Genomic DNA, 12,717 nt, shown 5'->3' on the forward strand with positions numbered 1-12,717 from the left:
AAAAAAAAAAAAAAAAAAAATAAAAGTGAAGAAACCCAGATGGGGGAACTCCTGTCCTCCAGGCAATGGGTTCACAACATATAAAAAAAAATCTTCATTGCTCAAGGCCCATCTTCATTTTAACCACTACATCCACTCAGAGGATAAATGTATCATTTTAATCCATTTTTTAAGCTTTCTGGATAGAGAAAAGTGGCTTCATAAAGTGACTCATGCCACTTAACACTGTCTAAGAAATGTGGAGAACTTGCCCTCTTCCTTATCACAGGAAGCTGGCTTTTGAGTATTAATACTATATGGCTGTAAGAAAAGAATACAGTGTGTGTATATATATATATATATACATGCATATATGTATGTATGTATGTATGTATGCATATATATGAAACAGATGTATCTGTTTTTAAAGTTAAGTGTGAACATTTTATAGTTCTGGAAAGAAGGCATTACAGCCATAAGTTTTGGTGACTGGCTAAATTAACATATACTGTACCTATTTAGAGGTTTGATGAGGGAGTTTATTCTTAACATAACTTTGCTAGCATTGAAATAATTCAAAGGGTCATTATTAGAAACAAGCAATAAGGTTAGTGTCACAGTTTGATTCAGGATTGACCACTCAATCAGTGACAATAATGCTCTCAATCCCCTCTCCCTACCACCCAGGTAAGGGAAGAGAAAATAAGGAGAGGGAGTTTCCAGAATGAAAACTGAACTAGACATCTTTAATTAAGCAGTAACAATAAAAGAATATATATGTATTTCAGGAACGTGCAAACCCCTATCATTTCCCCCACCCCCAGCAACTCCCCTGGCATCTCCTGAGCTGTGAACAATCCCAAAATGTCCTGGAGCTGCTGGAGAGAGTGGCAGAGCAGACAGGAGCTGAGGGGAGAGTGATGGTCAGGAACACACGGGCCTGGGGAGCAATGGTGAAGGACAGACAGAGTCCTCCATGGATGCCAAAACCATGAAAGGAAGAGACAGAGGAAGGAGAAGAACAGCTTGAGTTCTGTGATCCTTGACTTTATACCAAGTATTACTTACATACATAGTTATGGAATATCTCTGGCCAATTCTGCCATCCAGCTAGTCCACTGCTCCTACAGGAGGGTTGTAGCAAATCCAACAAGTAGAGCAAAGTGTCCTTGGTCTCTAGGTACTAACTATAAACATCGACATATTATCAGTCCACTAGCTGGAAAATGTGTGTGCTACTTAAAAGGGAGTTCACTGAAGGAAAAAAAATAATCAGTAAAAAGAAAATTGGCTTCATCCTATCTCAAACCAGGACAGTTAGGTTGATACAAAATCCATGTTTCAACTTAAGGGCTAAGAGAACTCATTCCATATGAATGTGGGTGTTTTTTGGGCCAAAACACGGGTCCTAGCCCTGACACACTTGTACTCACTGGAAAACCAAAAACATCTATCATGAGCATCTAAGCCTTTACATTAGAATTTCCTTGTGGTGTCTCAGCATTTTCTGTACAAGTTCAGCTCTGTTTTCTGTGTGTGGCTTTTCTAAAATATTCTTTCATCTTCTTGTTTGGTTACTTAAGGGGCAAGACATTTGTCCGTCTATTTATGTCATTGCCTACTGGCCTCTCTTGAAGAACTGTAGAAAAAGTGAAGGCTGAGTCATTCTGAAAATAACTCCTTTTCACTCACAGAGGTGATGCAGAGGTCACTCTATCCCAAAAGCGCCAGTGAAATGTACCAAAAAAATAATTTTGGCCCACTGCACTATGGGATTGTACAACTAAGGTAACAAATCTGAAACTTTAATGCAAATCCATTGACTTCAAGCAACACAGACTAGTGCAACTGAGCAGAATTCAGTTTATGGAGGGAACTGGAAGGTTAAGGTCAGATGAAAAAGGTACATGAAAACACTTCATCATTCCCTCTCCTTGTACTTCCCCAGTGCTACTCAATGATTTGCACCACTGAGCACTGAAGCAGGCTGCTAGTGTCTCTAGACAAGGCTGGCTGAAGATTACCCTGTGAAATGACATTAAACTGGTGAAGCATTTTAGTGCTTATGGGATTGGCCAGGGAGTGCCATACTTTACTCCTGCTGCTAATTTCTCTCTTCTTTTGTCATCTTTCTTACAGTTTTCATGAAGAAAATGCTCTGTTCAGACATTGCAGATAAGATTAGACAGACCTTCACGGGAAGATGGGAAGGACACTTGAGCATGGTCCCCCACATGTCACAGCAGTTCAGTACCTCTGTCCCAGGACCAGGTCCATAATTTCATTTTGAGTTGTAGTTTTGTCTTTTATTTTCTTTTTTTTTTTCCAAAAACATGCCCAGTTTCTGCTGCTGCATCTTTTTCCTTGTCAGCTCTTACTAGAAATTTCCCTGACAGAAAGCAACACAATCATGGCCCAAACTAACAGCTTTCAGTGTCATAATGCCACTGAGGTCAGGTACTTTTGGGCTTCCCCTGCTAGCAGTGCTGAGTACCTGCTGCTAATATAGACAAATGTAAAAGAAGACACACAAAAACAGTAAACCAAACTAAGTATACGTTTTAAATGAATCAGCTCTATCCATCTTTTACAGGGAGGTTTGCAACAGCTCCGGACTTCACTATTGTTATTATTGTTTGTTTGACTAATCTGATAGTCTTCCAACTCTCTAAGCTGCTTTTTGTACTGCTAGAGGTGTCCTAAGCAACACAGGAACAAGTTGCTGTAAAGGTGCGGAGCGTGGAAATTACTTGGGTTGCCCTGTGCTTGTTGTCTTGTGTCTGCAGCAGCTGGAGAGCTGTGCGTAGTCCTTTGCCTTCACAAAGCCCTGCCTGTCTGCTCCCCCCACCTGCAACAGGGCTGTAGGAGCCTCCATCAGAGGTGATTAATTCATTATTGCCACCAACAATAAGATAGATCATGCTTATGAGTCATATTGGCCTTTAATATCTGCAAGCCAGAGAAAAGAAAACTGCATTAATTTATACTCATTATAGTAAATTAACAGACTAGAGCACTTCAGTCCTTTGCATCCTTTTTCTCAAGCCCTGGCAGCAGCAATCTGCACTAGGGAAATGGCAGGAGCTGCCCAGGAAAAGTGAGCAAAAAAAATAGCTGCCTCCAAACCTCTGGGCCTGGCCCCTGGTTTGTTTTCCAAATTAAAAAATAAAAATAAACCATTCAGTGTATCCAAGGAGCTGTTGTAGCCCATTGGCTGGTAGCTTTGGCATAGATATGCATGTGTATGTACGTGTATATACACATATTTATATATATTTGCTTAATGACTCCATCCTACATGCTGAATCACAACACTGGTACTCAGTGACCCATCAACTCCAGTGCCTTCCCTACCAGAAAATGCAGGTACAAGGCTCTATGCCCTGCTGTTTAAGCAGCAATTTTACTTGCATTTAGGCTGGGACTGCCTCTGAGAAAAGCATTGTTCCCTTTGTTGTTTCCTGCCACATCCCTCACCCTGCACGACACTGGCAATGGAGTCCAGGCAGGTGCCCAGAAATGCAAAGCAGGAAAACTGATCCTGCCGAAAACCTGGTCACCTTTTCTTTCTCTTTTTTAACCTAGGATATTATTTCAGAGTAGGTCCAAGTGCTCGTTCTGGTTCACCACAGAACCACACATGCACTTGTGCCAACACAGTGCAGGGGTCAAAAATGAAGGCAGGCAAAGGGACCGCTCTGCATGGTGACAGTAATGCTGCAAATGCAGGTCCCCTTGCGCCCTTATATCAACACATCAGCACTTGTGTCTAGGATGATTTGTTGCCACCATCTTCCTGCTGGCCCCTTCATCACCACTGGTTCCATCCTGAGAACAGCAGATGACTCTCATCCAGCTGCCATGCAGAAGGAAGGGGCTGGCAGGAAGATGACAACAACAAATCAGCCTTGTCCCAGGGAGTTATAAGCCAGGGAAAAGCAGGAACCAAAGCAAGGCCTATTCCCAGGTGCTTCTTTCGAGGCTTTGGGAAAGTCACATGAATCTGCTTTTTCCTCCACATGAACAATAAACACTGACCTATTGTTGAAGTCTCTTTACAAATGTTTGTGCACTGTAAGGACTAGACTAGCAAACATAAAACTATTTTTCCCCCACACTCAAAGTGAAGTCAAAATCTGCTGCCAATTGATTAAATCAAATTAAAAATTGAGCTGATCTTCTCTGTCTCACTTTGTGTACATCCCCTCAGAGACATGGAGCGGGGAATTTCCTTCTCTGTGGCTAAGAACCATCACCTCTGTAGCCTCCTGCTTAAGCACCAGTGGATTCTGCCTTTCCCTGCTCCCATCTTGTGATATTGCATTTATCTGTCTCTCTTCTCATCACCCCCAAGTGCCCTGGAGCTGCCCTGGGGCATCCCCAGCCCCGCAGAGGAACTCTTGAGTTCATCTGGACCCTCCAACAGCACATCCATGTCTCAGCTCTGGCAGCAGGTTCCAAGGAAAAGGGGAAGTCAGCTGAAATACCAGGAATTAGGAACCCTGATAATAAGCAACCAGCAACAGCCAGTGTTTGTGAGCGAAAGCCAGGATTTTGGAAATGCTGATATAGATGGGCTGGACATGAAGCCCAAAAAACAGGAGAACCAACCTTGCAGCCCTTTCTGTCCCTCTACTGAATGTGTCAGGGCATTTCTTGGGCAAGGTTGAAGATTTTTATCCCTAAAAATACATTTTTATATCTAGGCAAGTTTATTGTTCCTAATAGACTCATATTACCTGTAGTACATCTAATACATCCCCTGTCCTTACCAGAGGAGTGAATCATAAACAGGTTTTTGTTTGGAAGAGACCTTTAAAGGTCACCTAGACCAAACCCCTTGCAATCAGCAGGTACATCTTCAACTAGATCAAGCTGCTCAGAGCCCCATCCAACCTGACCTTGTGTCTCAGCACATAGTTTTTATGCTGCCCTATTACTGATGGGAAACTGAGGCACAGAGTGTCAAGGTGGCTGTGGCAAAGTCCCACCAGTGAGAAGTGCCTCTGCCAGGCCATGGAGCCTTTGGAAGAACAACTTACCATGGGCCTTCCTGCCTCCCCAGCATGGAGCCTGTGGGGGAGTCTCTGCCCTTGTGAGCCAGAGATGGTGTGCAGTCCTCCTATGCAGTGGGAGTACCATGTTTCCTTTAATTGTCCTCAGGAATCAATTGCTTGGGAAGGCTGAGAAATCTTGTCCTTGCAGGACTTTGAGCATAACCTGGACAAGAACCTGTGAAGAGCACAACACGTGTGTCGGACTCAGCCCAGTGGCAAGTCCACCCTGAATCAGCTGGTACTTTAATTCACCTGAGCTAAAGCAGCAAAATGTTTCCTTTCAATACAAATGGATCCAGGAAAGAAAAAAAGCATGGCAGCTAGCGGTGGTTTAAAATAACACACATTAAAATACACTGTGGAATATTCAAATGTAGGACTATTACTATGTCATATTGTGTTGTGGTGTGTGATAGCCATAGCACATTAGTAACATGTATAGACACATGTAAACGCACATATTTTATAATGGACAAAAATAATAATATACCATGATGCACCACTTGATGAAACCTGCATTTTTGACACTTTAAAAAATAAGAATAAAAACCCATAAAGAACAAGTTCCACAGAGCTTCTTAGCACTACAGAAATATGTATCTATAGAGTTATTTATTTGTAGCTAGATAAGAACAAACACCAACTAAGAAATGTCCCAGTTTCTTCCCAGTGGCAGTTCAGCACTTCAGCCACCCTCATGCAGGTGAGCAGTGGGGAGGCATCCAAGGTGGTGGGAGCTGGGCTTGGCTCTCAGGGGTTATTCAACACTTCTGTGCTCAGAACTTATATAAAATGAAGCTTCTGGGTATATGTCACTTCCAACCTGCCAGGGGCTGTCTGGCATCCTCCATGTTTCACTGCTTGTGTATTTAGGTGCAACATGTATTTTTTCAAAACTTTCTATCCAGCCCCCATAATGTGTAGCTGGAGTGTTTGACTCCAATACATCTACATGGTAATGAAATCATTAGCCTGGGGGGGCATAACACATTAATGACCTTAGAAATGTTGGTTAAAGTCCAGTACTGATCAAAGAGACCAAAATTTATTGTTATTCCTCTAATAGCCATGTAGTAACCAAAATGAAATCAATTTGATGAAGATAATTAAGCTCCCATCTCAATCACCACATGCTTAGCACATTAGGTGGAATGAGCTTCCCCTGCTACCAATATGACACCATTAGCATAGGCTAAAATACTTCAACACCAGCCAGGAAACACTGAAAAAACCTATTTTTTCTATTAAAAACTGCTGGTTCATCAAAATCTGAATACTCCCAGGAGGCCCCATACCACATACATAGGTCCTGGGTACAGCTCACATGCAGATGCTAGTAGAGGCCTCCCCTAGAGCAGAAGGCTTTGCCTGAGCTGTTGAACAGGCACAAACAGGTCCTGGATATCCCTCAGGAGCCTCTTCCTGTTCCTGGGGGGCAATGGAGATGGACCCCAACCCTGGGGCACTGCTGGTCCCTCCCTGCAGTGGGACCATCAAGCTACAAACACCCACTGCAGGGAGTGGGGTAAGTGGCTTCTCAGTGATCCTGCATGCTCTGTCCAAAGCAGGTGCAGGAGGATGCTGACATGAAGGTCTGCAGGGAGGTTTGGGGCAGGAAGGTGGCTGCTCCCAGAGGGTGATGAGCCTGGGGAGCTGGATTTTCTCCTAAGGCATTAGCCTCTCCTACCAGCTGGGATGTTTGCAGACTTTACACTCTGCAAATCCATACACTGAGCCCTAAGTACAATTATTTTTTCTGAGAGTCCTTTGTATCAGCTTGGTGCTGAGCAGGAAAAGCAAATTACATCTTTGCAGAATACAAAAAACTTCTTCCAGTTCTGCACTGATTGGGCTCAACATTCCTCCTTGCATCAGCTTCATAGGCAGAATATATTAATGCCCACTTTAATCAAATAATGGGAAACCTGATTTGTTAACATATTCATTTACAAGTGGTCAAACTGCATTTCCAGTCTTCTAAAAATTAAAATATTCTGTTTGTGAATATTCAGCTGTTACTCATTGAATTCACTCTGAATGTTTGAAAACTTCAGTAATTGCATGGATTTTAGCAGAAATTACCCATATCTTTCCAGTGCAGACCTTCAGCTACAAAATAACTGTTGCCAGCACTTTGAAACAAAGGTAAAGATTAAGTGACTTAGGAACCTAAGACTGCTTTTTGGTCAAAGCTTTTGAAAACTGCTCTCAAAGTTTCATTTTCCATCTTTTAATAAACAAGATATTTTGTCCCTTAAATCATCTTGCCACTTGGAAATAAAAGTATCTGTTTGCTCAGATTCTAAAATCCTGCAGTGTCCGTATCTTAAAAGCCAACTTTCCAACAGAAAATGATTGCAACATTTCTACACAATTTCTCTCTTCAGATTTCCAAAAAGACCCTTTACAGAGTTGTAGCCCTGTGTGATGCAGGACATTTGGCACAGGTTTTCCAACAGCAGCCATTGACATCAAAGTGAGAAGGATTTTACAGATGCAGCAAAGAGAGGCCCAGATAAGCTATTTGCTTAAAATTAAAGCTATTTTATGTCCTCTCTTCCAGGTGCATCCTCCTTTGTTGCACTCAGAGTCCTTCTTAGGCACAATTTGGATTAAAGTAACCTGTGTGTCCATGTCTGCAATTTCCAGTAGAGCAGGTCTGGCTTTTGCAGAAAGATTTTGAGGTCAAACTAATGGAAACGGGTGGGAGAGAAAGACGGGGAGAAAGGAAAGCAGAAGCACCAGGTCACCAATCCCACCCAGAGATAGTGGTGGAAATGGGTTCCACATCTCCCACTCTGCAGGTTGGGACATAGGTAGAGGATCATATTGCTCCCTGTAGAATTGAACCTCCTAGAGCCCACTCCTGTCCTCACAACGGGCTATGGATTACTGCTCTCACAATGCACACAATGAAAATATTAATATAATAAAAATCCACCTAAAGCTATGAAATATGAAGAGACAATATCTGGCTCAAGAAGGTCCTGCTACTAAAGGCTGGAACAGTATTATTGAGAAATATCAGTACATTCTTGTCCTGTTCTTACACTCTTTTCTAAGGGTATCTGTTGTCTGTTGTAAAAACCAAACAGTGGGGTAATTGGAGGGGTGTTGTCCCAATAAAGCCATTCTCTAATGTTTTATATTAATCTTATGCATCAGGACCAAAGTAGGTATCCCCTTGGGTTTATTCTGGCTTGTTTGGTGGTTCTCATAATTTATTAGACCTTGCTAGACCTTGAGGCTGTTGCTTTGAGGTTTTTTTCATGTTGAGTGACTGGTCTGTGGTGCAAGCAGAAAATGACCTTGAGCAGAAGCTGAGGGACAAGACTTGTGTGCAAGACACTGTGCAGATCTGCCCTAAGTACATCAGGAATGAAGGCTGTAAAACAATTAAACCCCAAAAAAGGTGATCGAACTTTCAAAGAAGAAACTGCATGAATTATTCCTGTGCTTAATCACAGTCTCTGGTATTCTCACAGGAAATACTGTGATGAATAAGCAGAGCAAATTATCAAAATTCTTGTGTAATGAGCCCTGTGTTAATTGCCCCACTGTCCATTGAAACACAAAAGGTACTAATGAAGCACACAGTCTCATCATCCCTGGAATCGCTTTTCTTAGGCCTCTGTCTAAAAGTTATATATCCAGGAGAAACCACAGGATCCAGGAAACTCCAGTAAAAGGACTCATCTCCCATCTGGAAGAGAAATGTCCTTCAGTGGGACCTGAATCAAACAGGCTACATCAGCCAGACTGAACTGTTAGCACGTTGTCAGCCAGGAGCCACAGGTATGAAATCAACCTCAGCAATCTCCCAGGTGTAAAGGTGGTGCTTAGTGCCCCCAGTCCCTCCCCAGCCATCATGCCCTTCCCACCTCATATTCCACACTCGTTCAACTTTTCACAGCAGCTGGAGGGATAGAGGCTGGAATTTTTATCTGTTTCAGTGGTAAAAGTTGTTATTGCTGGAGCTCTGGGAGGGTTTTTGCTGGCTGTTAGTGAGATTTAGGAGTTACCTATCCTACTGAGTAAATTAGCTGTAATGCAGAAACACACCCCATGTGAAGCTCACCAGGGTTACCACAACCAATGACCAAGGTGAGTGAGGAGCGTGTACTTTCAGAGCAGAGGCTGGGCAACAGAGAGGTTCTGCCAATGCTGAGTGTTTGCTATGTATTCACCATGCAGGGGAGTAGAAAGGGGGCACCTGGGGTTTTTCTGGATCTGCATAAAGGTTACGTTGGTCATCTGAACTGAAGCTCACTCTGATTGAGAATTCCTTAATAAACCAATTGTTATTTTGATACACCACCTCTGGTTCTCCAGCCAAATGCCCAAAACCACACAACAAACCTTTCTAATTTTTCCACATCACAGATTTGAGCTGCAGTGAGAACTTGCAGGAGGGAGGAGGACATGGGAAGCATGTGTGGCTGTGCACACACCAGGTCATGGGATGCACATGCCCAATCCATCCCCTCAAACCACAGTGCAATGGAATTGGGTCTGGACAAAAGACTCAGCTGTCTGCTTTTAGTCAGCAACAAGCAGTAACAACACTTCTCCCTTTCCTTAAAACACTTCAAGATCCCTAGATTAAAAGGTACTTCAAGTGCCAAGTGTTTTTGCTTATAAAGTATTTAAGGCACATCAGTTCAACTCACAGAACTCATTTCAAACCAATGAACAACCTTTGAAAACATTTTATGGACATTATTTCCTCTCCAGCCGAACATCATCTCTTGAATTTAGTCTTATATTATGGTCTGATTATTTTCAGAAAGAATTAAATTGGAGGAGGGAAGAAATGAAGGTATTCCCTGGAAATCCTTTCATTTTATTAAAGCCTCTGTTATTGCTTGTGTTGTGTTTGTCCAAACCACTTGTCAAAATTTCATTACCCCAATTTAAAACAGCAGCACTATGTCTAAATGCAGTTATGACTGAAAATGAAGGTACCCTGCAATATTCCCTGAGAGAGCAGAGAACACTGCTTTTCTGGGCTGAGCTCAGAGAAAATAGGCTAGAGATAACAAACACATTCATCCATCCATCAAATATCACGCTACGGAGCAGCGCTAATGTGCTAACAGAGAATTTACAGTCCAAAACATTAGTGAGTCAGATAGGAGTTACTCTTTTTAAGCCAGAAATGACCAACACTAATCACTACAGAATTGATCAAATGCTATTGATCATTAAGGGCCAAGAGTGAGCCTGACCCTCTACGAGGTTAATTAGCAGAAGCAACTTCTCCAAAAGTGCTTGTAAAGAAAGACACAGTAAGAAATCAGCCCTAAAATGCACTAGGCCAACAAGTCACAACATCTGCCTGCTGGCATTACTGGCACCAACCACATGGGATCAGGAGGCCTAGGCCTGGGCCTGGGAGACGAGAAAGAACGACAGAGCCCAGATTATTACAAGGCAGGAGCAGAGCATGTACAAAACCTGGAATATTTAGGAACAGAACAGAAAACAAGCTGTATTCCCACAGATGGCTTTCAGGAGCAGAGCTCTGCACCTTTCTCCTGTGTGATCACTCACCTGAGATCTACAAAAGGGAGAACTGAGCAAAGCCTGTCACCTTAGACTCATGGCCACGGGCTGGGCAGAGGTGTGGTGACCCTGCACCAGCTCCTGGACAATACACATGGGAATACCACAGGATGAATTTCATCATGGTCTAGCTCTGTGCTGTGAGAGGGTCTCATGTCATCATTGATGTAATGAGATGCTGCACAAGAAGTCTGGTAACTCAGAAATTGGGAAAAGAACACTTCAGAGAAATGTTTTGTAAAGCCTCATTAATTTAGCTATAGCAATTGCCCTGAAATAAAAATACTGCTGCACATTTTCAAAATATACTAGTTGTTCATATTTGATCTCTGCAGGCCAAGGTTTATATTTCTTTAATAATCTTATGCTTCAAGACAAACATTTAACTTAGATTTGACACACAGGTATACAAAGTTAAACTCCTTCTTGGGATGATGCATATTTCCGTGTTATTATTCATCTCCAGTAACTGTGTGTTCTTGGTACCAATCAAAAGCAAAACTCATGACTGCAATTCTACTGTCCCCATATAGTTCATCAAGTTTAATTCCCACTCCCCATAATTACTGAGTCTGCTATCATTCTTTCTCTGTAGGAACATATCATCTGTATTAACCACTTACTAGAACTGTATATATAATTATTCCAGTTATTTGAAATACACTGAAAATGCGTGCCAGCACAAAGGTAACTACTGTGAAATTCTGAACAATACATAATAACCAGAGCACAGTCAAGTGTTTCATTCCCACCTAGTGACTTAAATATGCATACTTCTACATTCTGTTATAACTTTTGTTATTGAAATGTGCTGGAGCCTGGTGTTGGTTCCAATAGGAAATGTTCAAATCCCAAATCACCTGAAGCCAGCTCTATCCTCCTATAACAGTAGTTTGGCCCCATTTCAGAAGATTAAACCTGCTTAGCATGTACTTAAATTGATGCTTGAATACTGGTCACTGAAATTGAATAGTTCATGGACTCCTGCTAGCAAAATCATAGGAGTTAGATAAACTAAGAAATAAATATATTGGGGAGAAGCTAGGGACAGCTACACCACAAGGGAAGGTCACAGGGCTGAAGGTGAAGGTGACAGGCAACAATGCCACTGATAAGGGCACAACCACACACCCCTGAGCAAGGAGAATGACTCTGCTCTGGTGATAGAAATGAGAAACAGTGTTACCCATCCTCTCTTCTTTGCCTGAAACCCGGAAGAGGAAAGCTCAGTCCTGCCTAGCACATGCATTTCTAGCACAAATTGTGTCACCATTTCAACCCTCATCCACTCAGTGTCCAGGACAGGAAGGAATGGAGGCTTCATTCTGGAAGGCAACAGAGGGTTGCCCTCTGGGAACCAGTCACAACCCCATCTATTGGACTTCAAAAATGTGACTTTCTGAAGACTGAAAAGCGATTTAGAAGAGACTACATTTTTCTCTTTCTAGGACCTTTGCATAATTTGCCAGTTAGAGGAGCACAAAATAGACCTAAAGACTGTATTCCAAGTTTTCTAAGACACTTCGGAGGTCTGTCATCTATAACCAATATATGATAGTGAAGGTTAATAGTGTCGAGTGGCTGCCATTTAGCCAGGACTAATTTGTGCTAATCACAGACCTAGCTCACAGTGAAGAAAATAAGTATATTAAGGGTGGAAAAAAAGAAATAATTATAGGTAGATATAGGTGGTTTTTCTAATCACATCCCTTTTGCTAGGAAAACTATGATAGCTTCCTATACTTCAGAACTGCCATTTTGATGAATATTTATATTTTGCTGAAATGAATAAAGATGTAAAAATACGAGAGGCATTTGAACTTAACTGTGTGATCTTGCACATATTTTGTGAAGCTCTCCCAGATACTCCTCATTCACTGGGAACAATATTCCAACTTAAAACTTTGCATGTACACCTACAGAGTTGATGTGGGAATGTATCTCCCGTGACACTGACCTTCCACAAGCTACACAAGGTCGATGTAAGCAGGGTGTAGATGTCTATAGCCATTTCAATGCCACCTTTTTGAAGGCGGCTAGAGGGAGGTGAGTTGAACTTTGTTAAAGCAGCATCATTACAACCCCTCGCTGGCACGTGCTGTCAGCCCAGGCAAGG

This window comes from Chaetura pelagica, unplaced genomic scaffold, assembly GCF_000747805.2.
Source record: "Chaetura pelagica isolate M959 unplaced genomic scaffold, ChaPel_1.0 scaffold17, whole genome shotgun sequence".
Taxonomy (NCBI): domain Eukaryota; kingdom Metazoa; phylum Chordata; class Aves; order Apodiformes; family Apodidae; genus Chaetura; species Chaetura pelagica.